The sequence below is a fragment of the Brachyhypopomus gauderio genome, unplaced genomic scaffold, assembly GCF_052324685.1.
Source record: "Brachyhypopomus gauderio isolate BG-103 unplaced genomic scaffold, BGAUD_0.2 sc56, whole genome shotgun sequence".
Taxonomy (NCBI): domain Eukaryota; kingdom Metazoa; phylum Chordata; class Actinopteri; order Gymnotiformes; family Hypopomidae; genus Brachyhypopomus; species Brachyhypopomus gauderio.
In genome coordinates, this window is record NW_027506879.1 from 1 (window position 1) to 15,367 (window position 15,367).

Genomic DNA, 15,367 nt, shown 5'->3' on the forward strand with positions numbered 1-15,367 from the left:
TAGACACAAAAGACCAAGATACCAAATAACATACAAGCAAGTGGTACTTACAATAACAGACCACATAAGAGACTAAACGCAAGACTTAAATACACTGACCAAAGAAGGTACTTAACAAGACACACCAGAAAGCAATAACGAGGGGCAGAAAACAAGGCAGGGGAGTGAAGTCAGACACAATGAGGAATTTCAAAATAAAAGACAAACGGAAGACATGACCGACAGGAGGGAGGCAGGACTGTGACATTCAGTCTGTTTATTTGAGATCATTTCTCTAGATAAATATAATAAAAAAAAATTTATGATAATGTATAGTATAACTATTGTAATAATCCCTCACTAAGGAGCTGAGGTGCCCTGTACTGGTTCACAGCAAATAAAAGAAACATCAGATAATAATACAGTCCACTGTAAATTAAAATTTTGTCATTATTGAGTTCAAAGCAGACCTGTAGTTAGTAATCACAATATGTGTAGATATCTATATATCTCTATGTGCAGTATGCAAGCAGCTTTACAAGCGCATGGGTCCATATCCCTAATGAGCAAGCCAGGGGCGACAGTGGCAAGGAAAAACTCCCTTGGCATGATTAGGAAGAAACCTTGGGAGGACCAAGACTCAAAAGGGAACCCATCCTCCATTGGGCGGCCCAGCTAGTAGTCACAGTCCCTCCAATATGGAAGTTGAGCCTCAGGTAGGAAGGACTTGTGTGACTGAATTCTCCTGAAGAATCATCTGAGCACATCAAATAGAGAGATAGTTAAGGTGCAGCTGTGACAGTTAGAGTGAAGGTGTTTGTCTGGTCTCTAAAGGAATATGAAATATGTTTAGCATACCTGCAGCAACACTTGTATCACAGACCTGTCCACCTTTTAATTCTGTGATAGAGTGTATGCCAATCCACATGTGCTAGATGTGACATCATTGGTAGATGACTGTAACATGGTCCTACAGTGCACACTGATGAACCATTGATGCCATCAAGACCACATGCCTTGTGTAAGGGAACCCTCCATAAAGATCTGAGCACATCAGACACAGACATGGTTAATGTGCACCTGTCACAGTACAATGGTAGTTTAACTTTACATAAAGATATGTTTGTCTCCAAATTACAATAGAACATCTTACCTGGTGAACGCAGCAGATACCAAATCTGTCCATCTCTGTAATCTGTGATAGCATGCAAGTGATTCCATATGTGCTTGATGTCACATCCTTGATAGTTGACTGCAACTTGTCCCTGGCCTTTAGAAGGACATTCCTGGCTTTCCTGTATGACACCAGGTTCCCAGACATGTAGGCAGCACTGACCACTCTTTGACCAATAGCTCCAGCCTTTAATCAGGAATTTTGGTTTGTGCAGGATTAGATGTGAAGTTAAATGTCCATGTTTATTGCTTCTTGGAAACTGTATTACCTGTGGATTCAGTCCTGAAGTATGATATTTGTCAACAGTCCTTTAACAGATGATTTGAGAACTGTTTTGCTTTGTTAAACATTTGGCCTGTATTTTATATTAATACCTTTATATTTCATAATAAAATAAAAAAATAAAATAAATAATACATACAATAAAATAAAATGCTGTGAACCAGTTAATAGGGCACTCTCAGCTCCTTAGTCTGTTCCCACAAGAGGCCGTCCAGAAAGTTTACCCCCTGTATCCCCCAGCCCCCCACATCGTGGACGCTTCAATTTGTGCCTGACTTAATCAAAAGTTTTAGTTCAAAGTGTCACCAAATTGTCAGTAAAGTGTCAGCAAACCGTCAGCAAACGTTAAGTACCTGAAATTGAAGATTAATGAAAACAATTCAGTACAATACATTCATGAAAACTGAAATATGTTGGCATAACAGAAACACTGACATCTTCTGCAGAAACATCTTTGATATATACATGATCAATCAAAGTGCCATGTTCAGTTGTTGGTTCTCTTATAACCTGAGTAAAGCCATGGAGTTGCATAGTATTACTGACTGTACTTGTTACAAAAAGATTTTCATTGAAATCTCCCATGATCACTTTTCTTCCTGGGAACCTGTCAATATGAGAAATCAAGTGTATCAGGTTATTTTGAAACATTACCAGATTGTAGGAAGGAGGTCTGTACAGAACTGCCACTGTTGTATTCAGCTGAGGTAGGATGAACTGCAGGCATTCAATGTTAATGCATGGTAAATCAACAATACTACAACCAGTATGTCGTTTATAATACACACCAACACCACCATGTTGTCGATCCTTCAAGTCAGCAAACATCACCTGACTAGTGTCATATGAAAAACATCTGGGTTTACTATAGAATGTAAATTCAGATAATTCAATATCAATGTTGCAATCATTTGGTTGTAACCAAGTTTCTGTCACACAGATAATGTCAGCTTCCATGTACCTCGTATCATGTCTCAGGTTTTCCACATGGCATGTTAGTCCTTCAACATTGTGCAGAAGAATCTTGTATGACCCACAGGGAGGTGGCAGCTCTGTCACTGGTTCAATAAATAGAGGCATGTTATGTAATGACTGTTCAATGTCTTCTTTTGCATAAATAGCACTCTCTTTGAAATCTTTTATCTTAAGCCCTTCCAAAGATGTTACACGACTCAAGGCCACATATGCTTGTCCTGCTGCAAATATCTTTTTTAGTGACACAACAGCTTTTTCCACAGTAAGACCTTGTACTTTGTGAACAGTGCAAGCCCAAGCTAATTTCAGGGGAAACTGTCGTCGCATTCCACCACTTTTTGTCACTCTTTCTTCTTCAGGGAAAATAGGAGTGGCTTTTTCAAATCCTGGTTTTAAACAAGGATGTTTTGCTCTTAATTTATTTCCTATTCTTTCATTTTCAAATGTGACATATATTTTGGCTGGAAAGTCATCTTCAGAATCAAAACACACTTCAGCAACTGTACCAAATGCACCGTTTACAAGTCCGTCTGCTACATCAATGTTTTTAAGAAGCATAACATGAGCATTTACAGCGATGTGAAGAGATTCTGGTAAAGACGTGTGGGTAGTATGAACATGATGTCCATGCATTTTTTCCAGCCGACCTGTTTTTGCAACCTTTTCAAAGTCCTGTGCATGAATGATAGTAATGTCTGCACATACCTTCTTCAACATGTTTGCATTGTGATCATCCACTTCAGCATTTGTTGCATAAATATACAGAGCAGTACTGTCCAGTTCATCACCTTCACCACCTGTTTCACATAATTTCAACATATTCACATCATGTTCTGACAAATTATCTTGTCTTTTGTGTTTCCTTAAACGACTCAGTAACTGAGCAAACTCCATGTTTTTTTGTCTCATGATTTGTGACAGCTCAACCAATGCAAAGTGGTTCTGCCATAGATTTACACCTTTAGGCTCAGTGTATAGAGACTTTCCTTTCACAGGAGAAAGTTGATAAAAATCTCCAACTGCAATTATAGACACATTTCCAAAAGCAGAATAATCTCCTTGTTGTTTAATTTGTCTCAATCTGCCATGAATATACGATAAGAGTTTGTGATCAACCATTGAGATTTCATCAATAATGACAATTTGTAGATTTCCCAATTTAGCTCTCAGTGAATTTATCTTTTCATCTCCGAGCGGTTGATAAGGCAGCGTTACCTCTGGTGATATAGAGAAACAGTTGTGTATTGTTGCAGCGTCGATGTTAAATGCACTTACACCAGTTGGAGCTGTTATTAACACATGCGTCTCATCTGGATTATCTGACAATCGGGACAGGATGCGACATGATTCGTAGTATATTGCTTTGATTAACATGGATTTTCCAACACCACCTGGACCAGATATAAACACATGAAATGGCTGCGGGTTTTTAGCAAGTGTCTTTTCTAAACACCAATGTCGAATTTTGTAAAATATTTCAGACTGTTGTTCGTTTAGTGAACGAAGCACATACATTGCTTCCTCTTTTCGCATACCTTTCTCTTTTCCTATAGCACAGCGTGGTTCAGCTGGTAATAAATCAGGTATGTCAGCAGCAGAAATATTTTGCTCTGTTTCATCAGTAGGATTTTCTTTTCTGTGAAGACATTCTAAACGTTCACGTTCATTCTCTGGACAGATTTCCGCCCAAGCATCTTCCACTGCACCGTTTCTTTTTAACTGTTCCTCGGCTTCATCTATTGTGTCAGCATCTTTCTCGAAATATGACATATTTAAGTCTACTATTGTTTTGACTGATTGGACTTCTTCATCAGAATATTTGATAAACCCAGTCTTATAAAAATCCTCATAAGTGTTGAAAGTTGGTGGCTTGAGTTGACAATCCAAATAATGAGGCAAAAACAATTGCAAAATACTTTGATAATGCTTCTCTGGATGTTTTGTGGGTGAAAAGCGAGCGTATCGCACAACAGCAGAATCTGTTCGTGTCCGTTTCCTTATGAATCCTAAGCTTTTCTCCAACTTTATGGCATCACGAGCTGAACTTTCAGATTTTGACAATATTCTGTACTCCGATGCAAAACTGGCTAAACACATCTGGGAAAATTCGTCCGTTTTTGGTCTATATCTGTATCTGTCTGTGATGCTGTTCATCCATATGTTTTGATTATCATCATTGTCATATTCAGCTCGCGTTTGTATTACGTGAAGTGGAAGACTCATTCTCACTACGTTATCACCAGTAGGAATAAATTGCACTTTGCGAGAGGCTTCTTTCAGTTTCATGTTAGTAAGTCGGTACACACTTTCCTGAGCTGAAACTTCACGATTGTGTAAAAATACACTTCCGAGTTTCCGTAAAGCATGTTTAGCGTCAAGGTTACCTTGTTCTGTGGCTTCTTTTTGAGTACGTGACAAAAGCAATCCCATCTCTCTCTCAGCTTTGGAAATGTAAGAGATTATATACACAATGCAAGAATATGCATCAACTACAAACTGAATGTCCATATTTGCATTCCAACAACGTATAAGATCTCTGTTGTATTGGTTTACCCATATGTCACCTGGTTTTCTTTTTAGGACAAAAGTAGTTTTTCGAGACACTCTGATGTAAGCAGCTTCAAATATCTCTTGACTTATACCAAGCGAAGCAAATAACTCCTCAGTAGAATCAAAGATAACATCTGTATTCAATAACGCATCTTTTACTTTTTTCATGATAGCCTCTGCTACATCTTTTTCCATTGAAGGCATGTTATTACCTTTGGCTGATTCCACATAATTCTCATCTTTCTCTTTAGCATCTTTTTCAGGATTGTCAGTTTTACGCCTTGTTATAAATGTTCTGCTACTCGGTGGGCGTGGAAAATTAAAACGACAAGTTGTTTTCTTTTTTCTGCATGATTTTGAATGTCTTTTGCTGTGTTGTTGTACACTGGAAACAATGTCATGCATTTCTTTGTCATCCTCCGATGGCATTTCACATGTCACATAGTGATCTACAAATGACACAACTTCATCATCATCATTTTTGTCCACTTGAGGTGCATCCTTGACCCAAAACAAGCAGTGAGTGTGAGGTGAGCCACGCTGTTGAAATTCAACTCTGTAAAAGTAATCAACAATTTCGCCAATCGGTTGTGCTTCAGACATAATCACATCTTTAAGGAAATAGTGGAATCGATGTTCAAACATCCTGGCTGCTGTGACAGGGTTAGTTTTTATTAGAGCACATCTTTCTGACCAGTCTAGATCATCAGTAGAAGTTTCTCTCCCCTCTTGTTTGAGAATAGTTTGCAATAATTCTGGCCAACGCAGATCAGCAGATGAAAATGAGCAAAACCATGTGGGAATACCCAGTTGTCGCACCATTGCAAACAGGTCTTTTTGAACACTTTGCCAGAAAGGGGGTGTACCACGAATAGGTCTTAAGAATTTATACCCTTCATCAAAATTGAAAATGTTCTGCAAGGCTTCTCTGTTAGTCAACATTTCTGATGTAATCACAGGTTTGTTGCGTGTATCATGTCCTTTTCTCAATGCAATAGACACATTTGACACAATCTGATTTAACTCTGACAAATATTGACCATAAAAAATGTAATCCAAGTTCTTTGCAAAACGTCCGTCTGCGTTGAGTATTCTGGTGTTCAAGTATCTGCTCAGTGTGAGTTTCTCTTTTCTGTGGTCATGAAAAGTACCCGTACCATTTGGAAATAGAACTGGAAAACACTTTGCCTCATTTGAATGATCGTTCAAGAGCCTTACAGGATTATTACCTTCTGCAGGTGCCACAGACATTATGCCATCAAAGTGCTGATCCAAAACCTCTTGTGCAATATCAACAGGTTGTAAACAGGTATCCATGAACATACCGTGCTGTTGTCTGTCGTGCAAGGTTTCATCTATATCCACATCTTCAGATTCATTATTCTCATCATTGTTCTCCTCATCAACATGCTGTGTACATGTGTCATCAGGCTCTTGTGTTTCATGTTCAGTTTTATTTAGTGGATTGACCCAGTCATTATTAAATGTCACATCTCTGTAAAAGTCATTATGTTGTTTGAGGTACAATAATGCATCCTTTATTTTTTCTGTATTAACAAATTTGTACTCATAGTGCCCCTTGTAAGTCAATTTCCTCTTTAGTTTTATGCGAATCATCAAATCAACATTTTCTGTTCTTGGTAGCACTTCAGTTACATCTGTAATGTTAGATGGAACACACACAACAGGTCCATGAACACCATTCTGTCCACCTTTTGGTAAAGACACAAGTCTCATGAATGGAATATTCATCCCAATCAGATGTTGTTCAAGTGAGTTTAGATTGTGTAGTTCAGGTGGAATTGGTTCTAGTGCAAGATTGTTCATAACACTTTCTTCTGGCATTTTCCCATTAAGAATCTTTCTGTGACATGTGTAGCAAATCCACAGTGATCCAGCAGGGCCAGTTTGAATGTTACACTTAGGAACACAGGTATGACTACATCGATGTAAGTATGTGTCAGTAATACATCTCTCTGCTATGGAAACAACCTCCTGGGCTTTATTGAGATATGTATCTTTTCTGCATTTGATTACTTGATTCTTGAACAATAGTCGATGGCATACTGAGCACACATATTCAGGACCAGTACTTATTTTCTCTCTGAAGTTTTCAGTCACATAGTTAATATCTTTGTGTTTCCTTTTTTCTGTGTTCTTTCTTTCTTTACTTCTGTTTTTAGTAACGTTAGCATAGCAGATGTCTGTTTTATACCTCTCAATACCAAGTTGTTTCTTAGCTGCTTGATGTTGAGGATCATGATGATAAGCTTCAAAACTCCTCTCCATACTCTTCTTTTTCTTAGCCGTTTGATATTCTGGATCGGTATGATAAGCGTCAAAACTCTGTCTTTTTATAGTCTCTCTGTGATGTTCATTTGAGGAATATTTATTAATACTTAATTGTTTCACATGTTCCCTGTGTTCCATATCCGTCGCATATTTGTTTACACTTGCTTGTTTAACTTTTCCACTGTGTTCCATATCCGTCGCATATTTGTTTACACTTGCTTGTTTAACTTTTCCTCTGTGTTCCATATCCGTCGCATATTTGTTTACACTTGCTTGTTTAACTTTTCCACTGTGTTCCATATCCGTCGCATATTTGTTTACACTTGCTTGTTTAACTTTTCCTCTGTGTTCCATATCCGTCGCATATTTGTTTATGCTTAACTGTTTATTCCGTTCTTTATGTTGCGAATTCGTTGCGTATTCAACACTGCTACGTGTTTTGACACTATCTCTGTATATTTCATTTTCACGGTATCGTTTCAGTGTTCTCTGAATCTTTTCCTCCTGGCTTGTTCCATATTTGATTCTCCGTTTCTCAAGTTCAGAGCGACTGGACTTTGTTTCTGATTTTCTGCTGTCACATCTCTTTAAACCTAGTGCGGCACAGGTCTGTCCATCAGGAACTTTAACACACGTCACTACTTCATAATGAGACTCGCTACAATGTTTGAGGTATATTCCCGCATCTTGGTCGCAACTATTGCACGATGAATATTTTAGCCACGTATTTCTAGTGAATGTAAATATATTGGTAAAAAAAAGATCGGCTGCAGCTTGTATTTCAACTTCAGTAGCCCAGGTTCCCACGTATTTCATTCGGGAAGTAGCAAGATAATTTGCAACAGATGAAAACCCTTGTCGAAGACAGTTAATGTACTTAGATTCGTTTCTCTCCATTTGTGTAGTTACAGCACGTCGTATTTTTCTGTGTTCTTTCTCACTTCCGCTAATTGCAAATGCCAGTGATCTGAATAAACAGTTACCGTCACCAATGATAGTTTTTGTTTCACAAGGATCACCCATCGGTACTGGTATGATTTGGTCGCTACGAGCATGTTCGATGTACACAACGTTTTGCCTTAAACATAATGTCTTCTGCTGTTTCACTGTCAATGGACAAAACTGAAAGTATTCACGTTGTGTGTCGCCAATCAGCACGTCACTGTCATTTCTCACAGATACATCGGTAAGGTTGTTTACATGCTTCATTCGTTTACCAACATGCAGTTCGGGTACCGTTTTCACCTCGGAATCATTGTCAGCTGCTTTGCGTTTACTTTGCACGTTTGCTTTGCTGCAGGGTTGTGAACGGTCAAATGCGTCACCTTTTTTAGTTTCATTTTCATTTGTGTTACGATTTCGTTTTAGCACACTGCTGTAGAGCTCTCGGTGTGTAGTGACAGACAAACCACCTTGTGTTTTCTCTTCCGCTGTGCTTCTGCCAGTTATGTTCACAACAACGCCAGTAACTTCAAATTGTGCTCCTTCAGCTTTCAGTGAAAGACCAAGTATCATAACGTGGTTAAGTAATGATTCCATGTCAGCATAAAAAGCAGCCAAACTCTTGCCTGAATCAATACGTGCACCGTTTTCGCTTCGTGAATGAGAGTCAATCAGCACATACCAGGAGTCTTGTTTAATGATAGCACATGTATTCTCTTTAACAGTAAACAAACATGCTTCACATTGCATAAACACTCTTCGGATTGCCTCATCATGTGACATAAGAACGTTTTGTAACGGTCCATATTCAGTGACGCCAAACTTCCCAGTAAACATTTCATCATGAAAATTTATTGAAAAGTCATATCCACACACAGTGTATTCTGTAGGTACATCTGTAACATATAAATAGCCCAATGGATCATGAATTTTGCCGGCATCTCTTATATTGCTGTAGAATCTGTCACCATTCAGCAGAACATCATCAAGGTCTCTGATTGTCCAAGAAAGCACATTTTTTACTTTGTTAGTCATGATGGCAGTAATACTATTTGCAACACATTGTTTGTTACTGTTTATGCCAAACTTTGGATGAGCTTGATGAAAAGAACCTCTGAGCATATCCACATGTACACATTCATCAGAATCAGTTTTGCAGCTTGTATCTGGTAAGGTATTTGGCAAGTATTTGGCAATTGTATTTGGCAATTGTATTTGGCAAGGTATTTGGCAAGGTATTTGGCAAGGTATTTGGCAAGGTATTTGGCAGGTATTTGGCAGCTTGAGTTTGTAAATTGCTTTGAGGAGTGCTCTTCAGGAGCACTCCCGTGTCAGTCAGACCTTTTTTGTCAAGGGATGAAGGCATAACCCCGTCAGTCAGAGACGAGATCTGGTCTGCAGGACAGCTGTGGCTCACAGGAACAGTCTCAGTCAGGACCTTTTTGTCAGGGGAAAAAGCCAGAACCCCGTCAGTCTGAGCCACAAGCCGCTCCGTAATCCTCCTCCTGGCTGCAGCCGACCTCAGCGAAGCTTTCGTGCGAGGCATCTGAAAATACAAACACACAACCAGTCAAAACCTATGATGTCTATCCCAACACGACATACTAATCAATCAATATTACTTAATACAAACAGCACATATCAAATCATAAAAAGAAAAAAGGTAAAAAAAAATCAGAACAGACATTGTATTCGTGACAGGTGTATTCATGACTAATTTCTTACTTGCATACATTGTTACAGTATTGCATATAGAAATTACTGTGAAGTAAATGCCTTCCTAACACCATGTTATACAAACTAAGCATTACTTTATAATCAAGGGACTTGATTCAAGGGACCATTTCCACTAATGTACATTTTTCAGAATACAATGAGCAAAACCACGCTTTACTGCTCATTTAAAAGCTGTATAGCTTTAAAACAAATAACCACATCAGAATACTTGATCAGACAAGCTTAAGTTGCAAATATGTACATCACTAAACACTTTCAGCTCAACAGTTTAAAAATGTATTGTGTGTGTGAGATGTGTTCAGCAGGCTTTGCTTCAACAGGACATTCTTGCTTCTTCCTTGGAACGCCAACATTCATTCTTCATCTGATTCAGGAGCTTGATGTCAGCAGCACCTGTGTAACAGCTGTTTCATATACTCTACTTGTGCTAAGCACTGATCACTTAGTGTATATATAAATAAACAATTTAACACATTAAATGTCTTTGTTCCAATAGCGTAGTTAATCTAACAGACAAGTTAAACAAAAACATTCCATTTGGTTCCACTTTAGCAATTAAAACATATTACCACATAATGCATTGTGAAACAGAATATGTATTATGAAAATGTTGCTGGGTGTTATCGTGCCCATGCTAACTTCTAAGCATTAATTTCAATAGTAGTTAAATTAATAATACATTGTTCAGCTCATCATTTGTGCACTTACTCAACTGGACACTAAACTCAACCATGTTTACTCACTATATAATAATTTTGTATACCACCACTCAACACTAAATCAACTTCACAGCTAAAATGCATGTGTGTGTCATCTTCATACAGCAGGCATTGCTCCAAGATTAATCTTGTGTGTGTGGCACATCATCTAGCAGGCGTTGAGTGGCATCCTCAACCAGCAGGCGTTGAGTGGCATCCTCAACCAGCAGGCGTTGAGTGGCATCCTCAACCAGCAGGCGTTGAGTGGCATCCTCAACCAGCAGGCGTTGAGTGGCATCCTCAACCAGCAGGCGTTGAGTGGCATCCTCAACCAGCAGGCGTTGAGTGGCATCCTCAACCAGCAGGCGTTGTGTGTGTGTGTGTTATTCTTGTGTCTTAATTGTCACACCAACAGCACATTTCACATCTTTCAAAGTTGATCAGTATCATGTAATCAGCAGCACATGTGATACCTGTTGCACATACTCACAAGTGTATTACCATTTGATGGGCTATTTTATAGCATGCATTAAATATTTCTAGTGCAAATACTACACATTCACTGCATTAATGTAATTACTGCTGCATAATCTTTAAACTATTGGACAGAATATTCATGAGCCAATTAAACTGTGAGAATGCATCAAATTGTCCTCAACACAGAATACAATGAAGACTACTTCAAGACATCCGCTACACTGCAGTTTACTCTGTTCCAAATAGGAGTATAAATTTAGTCTAGGCAATAAGCAGGTTAACTTACTGTACCTAATCAAGTTTCAAACATCAAAGCACAATTAAGACAGGGTACACATTGAACAGGACTTTGAGAAGTTGGAGCTGCAGTTTCTGAGTTCTCTTCTATACATTTTACATTATTGCTTCCAAGTGTTTACATATCACTACAGATACTCATCATAAATGAACAATTATTCTGCAACACATCAACTACTCTCACCATTCATTGTGTGCACCGTTTTATAAAGGTATACCAGTTCAACCACTGTTCATACACGATACACTTCAAACGTACCTTTAATGTGTTCCAGCACAATTCTCCTTCACCACAATTCTCCTTCACCAACAAGCTATTCATACAAAATAGACAAAACACATTTGTAACAGTTAGTAAACATTAAGGGGTTAAAAAATTCATATGTATAATTTTAAAAAGCTGCTATAACGACATGAATCATCAATTGGACAAACACTTAGAATCTTTCTATTCTACTTAAGGCTACAGTTATACAGCATTACTAAAGCCCCATACTTATCAAGTTATTTGGCTAGTGTATATAAGTATGGTATGGAAGTTTATCTATGTTAATTTTAAAATGAAAATGTGAAAATAATTAAAATATTAGTCCATTCTAACTTCTAAGCATCAATTTCAACACAGGTTGTTAAATTAATAATACTATATAATAATTTTGTATACACCACTCAACACAAAATCAACTCCACAGCTAAAATGCATGTGTGTGTGTGGCATCTTCATCCAGCAGGCGTTGTGTGTGGCATCTTCATCAAGCAGGCGTTGCTCCAAGATTATCGCGTGTGTGTGGCATCTTCAACCAGCAGGCGTTGTGTGTGTGTTATTATTCTTGTGTCTTAATTGTCACACCAACAGCACATTTCACATCTTTCAAAGTTGATCAGTATCATGTAATCAGCAGCACATGTGATACCTGTTGCACATACTCACAAGTGTATTACCATTTGATGGGCTATTTTATAGCATGCATTAAATATTTCTAGCGCAAATACTACACATTCACTGCATTCATGTAATTACTGCTGCATAATCTTTAAACTATTGGACAGAATATTCATGAGCCAATTAAACTGTGAGAATGCATCAAATTGTCCTCAACACAGAATACAATGAAGACTACTTCAAGACATCCGCTACACTGCAGTTTACTCTGTTCCAAATAGGAGTATAAATTTAGTCTAGGCAATAAGCAGGTTAACTTACTGTACCTAATCAAGTTTCAAACATCAAAGCACAATTAAGACAGGGTACACATTGAACAGGACTTTGAGAAGTTGGAGCTGCAGTTTCTGAGTTCTCTTCTATACATTTTACATTATTGCTTCCAAGTGTTTACATATCACTACAGATACTCATCATAAATGAACAATTATTCTGCAGCACATCAACTACTCTCACCATTCATTGTGTGCACCGTTTTATAAAAGTATACCAGTTCAACCACTGCTCATACACGATACACTTCAAACATACCTTTAATGTGTTCCAGCAGAATTCTCCTTCACCAACAGGCAATTCATAGAAAATAGACAGAACACATTTGTAACAGTTAGTAAACATTAATGGGTTAAAATAATTCATATGTATAATTTTAAAAAGCTGCTATAACGACATGAATCATTAATTGGACACTTAGAATCTTTCTATTCTACTTAAGGCTACAGTTATACAGCGTCACTAAAGCACCATACTTATCAAGTTTTTGGGCTAGTGTATATAAGTATGGAAGCTTTTCTGTGTCAATATTAAAATGAAAATGTAGCCTAACACGCATGTTCCACACATACAAGCAACTTTGAGCTCAAAATTCAAATGCAATAACTCCATTTACATTTGCAATGTGATAGACGTCTATTCATATTTCACATACATTTTGGTGCTGACAAACCACCGACACAAAAAAACATTCACATTCAGACTAGTATAAAAAGCACAAATTGCCTCTGCAAGCACGTACATTTTTATACACAACGTAAAAAATTATATACATAACATACTCATAGTCCATTATTTTGACTAAAAAAATTAAAACCTGTGCGTGACCAGGTTTTCCAACGAGCACAAAACATGCATAGCAACACTCGACCCAGCAGACGCTTCATTTACCCAAATACACCATTATCTGGGCTACATTAAACCATATACACGAATCGCCCGATTGTACAGTTATAAATCAGTACGTGTAAGTGCTACTACTTCACTACATCTACAACCACGCCTACTCAGCCAGCGCCCTCGTGGTCAGCTGCACTGGGCGCCGCCATTACAGGCACAAGACCCACACGCCATCTTAGAGCAACTACAAAACCGCTCTTACTCATACATATACAAATCATGTATACTTGCTCATACATGTACACTGCAAATATATGTAACATCAAATAACTCGTTTTCATGAAAGAACTAGGCAATATAAATGAAAACTGATGGCACTCTGGACAACTACAACAGCACAAAAACGTTCCGCTAGCATACGCACGGAACATGCTAGCGTTGTACTAGCGAACGCACTAACCACGTTATAACATACTTTAATCCTTTATTTAGCTCATTTGCCATCTCATACACTAAAACGTCCATCTAAACACAATTAACCAAACAATCTAGAGCAAAAATCCGACGTCAAAAACAACACATTTCTGACATTTGTCTAATCGGACTAGCATGCTAAGCGCAAACAGCATGATAGCATTGAACTAGCACACGCGCTAATTACATTATAACATACTTTTATTCTTAATTTATCTCATTATCTCCCTCACTAAACTTTACGTCCACACAAGTAACTTTATCACAAACAAGAACATTAACCCAGCATATTAAAAAACAGCACATTTTAGACAATTGTCTTACACTACTTAAGAGACCAAAGCACATCTTACCTCAACAAGAGCAGAATGCACGAAAGAACCTGATCGCACGTGCGAGGGAACATTCTGGGGCGGGGCCATCGACCAGAACAGGATACACGGGCAGCAGACACCCTTCAACAACCACAATGACTTTAAGTCCACATTAGTCAGTCTTTTAAAGCCATCACATTTGTTGTGATCCTAATATTTATGATTCTGAAAATCAAATAATTAGAAGTAAATGTCTTGTGTGGTTTTCATGTCCCATGGCCTCAAAAACGCACACACACAGCCCTGTAAGTAAACATGCACTCACTTTCTTTATTATACTTGGCTACCACAAGAACACCATGACAAACCAAAATAAGTATTTGTCAGCATGTTGATAAATTCTGTTTTTTTTTAATTATTATTTAGTCATGTTTTTTACTGCCTCATAGGCCTATTGTCTAGACTTCTCATTAAGAAATCCACTTCAAGCATTCTAATCAAAACGTATCACATATAGCATAAACACTCACAGATCTACCTACAGTACTCACTACACATGGTCTTTTCTCCCTCTTATCTCTCTCTGTATTACACACTCCACCATATTATGTCAGACATGCTCACTGTGACAACTAACACTGCCCATTATACACACACAGACACACATTCACATACAGCCCTTACTCATGAACACTTTCACATAATCACAACAAACCTATCTCTCTCTCTCTCTCTCTCTCTCTCTCTCTCTCTCTATCTCTCTCTCTCTCTCTCTCTCTCTCTCTCTCTCTCTCTTTATTATACATGCACACACATGCACTGGCCTACCTATTGGTTTCATATACACATTGCTTCACCCATACCTACCCAGTGATTACATACATGCTTACGCATCTCAGTCATAGGTTCAGCACATACACTACATACACCATCATCAGACATGTGAGTTGTCTGTGACAACTGACACTCCTAAAACCTCTTCATGACATATATATTTCATATTGCAACTGCCCCATAACTACACTGCCCTAGCCATTCTTATCCATACTTCAGGGACTAACAATCACATGCACAAACTAACATTTAGTTTGTTTTTGATAACACTCACACACTCTCTCTA

The 15,367-nt window shown here is 38.1% G+C and overlaps 2 long non-coding RNA genes across 5 annotated transcripts; one reads left to right on the forward strand and one right to left on the reverse strand.

Annotated features, from left to right (window-relative positions):
- Nucleotides 1–6: 6 nt before the first annotated feature.
- LOC143488819 (uncharacterized) lies at nt 7–14,301 on the reverse strand. Of its 4 annotated transcripts, none has more exons than XR_013124536.1 (9): nt 14,287–14,301; nt 12,878–12,903; nt 11,663–11,717; nt 3,946–9,740; nt 3,686–3,801; nt 3,116–3,207; nt 1,133–2,493; nt 838–1,023; nt 7–736 (listed from the first exon to the last, which is right to left on the reverse strand). It is a non-coding gene; the product is annotated as an uncharacterized LOC143488819 (long non-coding RNA). The 4 variants fall into 4 exon arrangements; XR_013124538.1 differs by lacking the exon at nt 14,287–14,301 and having other exon boundaries at nt 1,133–1,788; nt 2,090–2,493; nt 12,878–14,203; XR_013124537.1 differs by lacking the exon at nt 14,287–14,301 and having other exon boundaries at nt 3,686–3,829; nt 12,878–14,201.
- Nucleotides 9,281–11,824, forward strand: LOC143488821 (uncharacterized). Its single transcript, XR_013124544.1, has 2 exons — nt 9,281–9,392; nt 9,430–11,824. It is a non-coding gene; the product is annotated as an uncharacterized LOC143488821 (long non-coding RNA).
- Nucleotides 14,302–15,367: the final 1,066 nt, after the last annotated feature.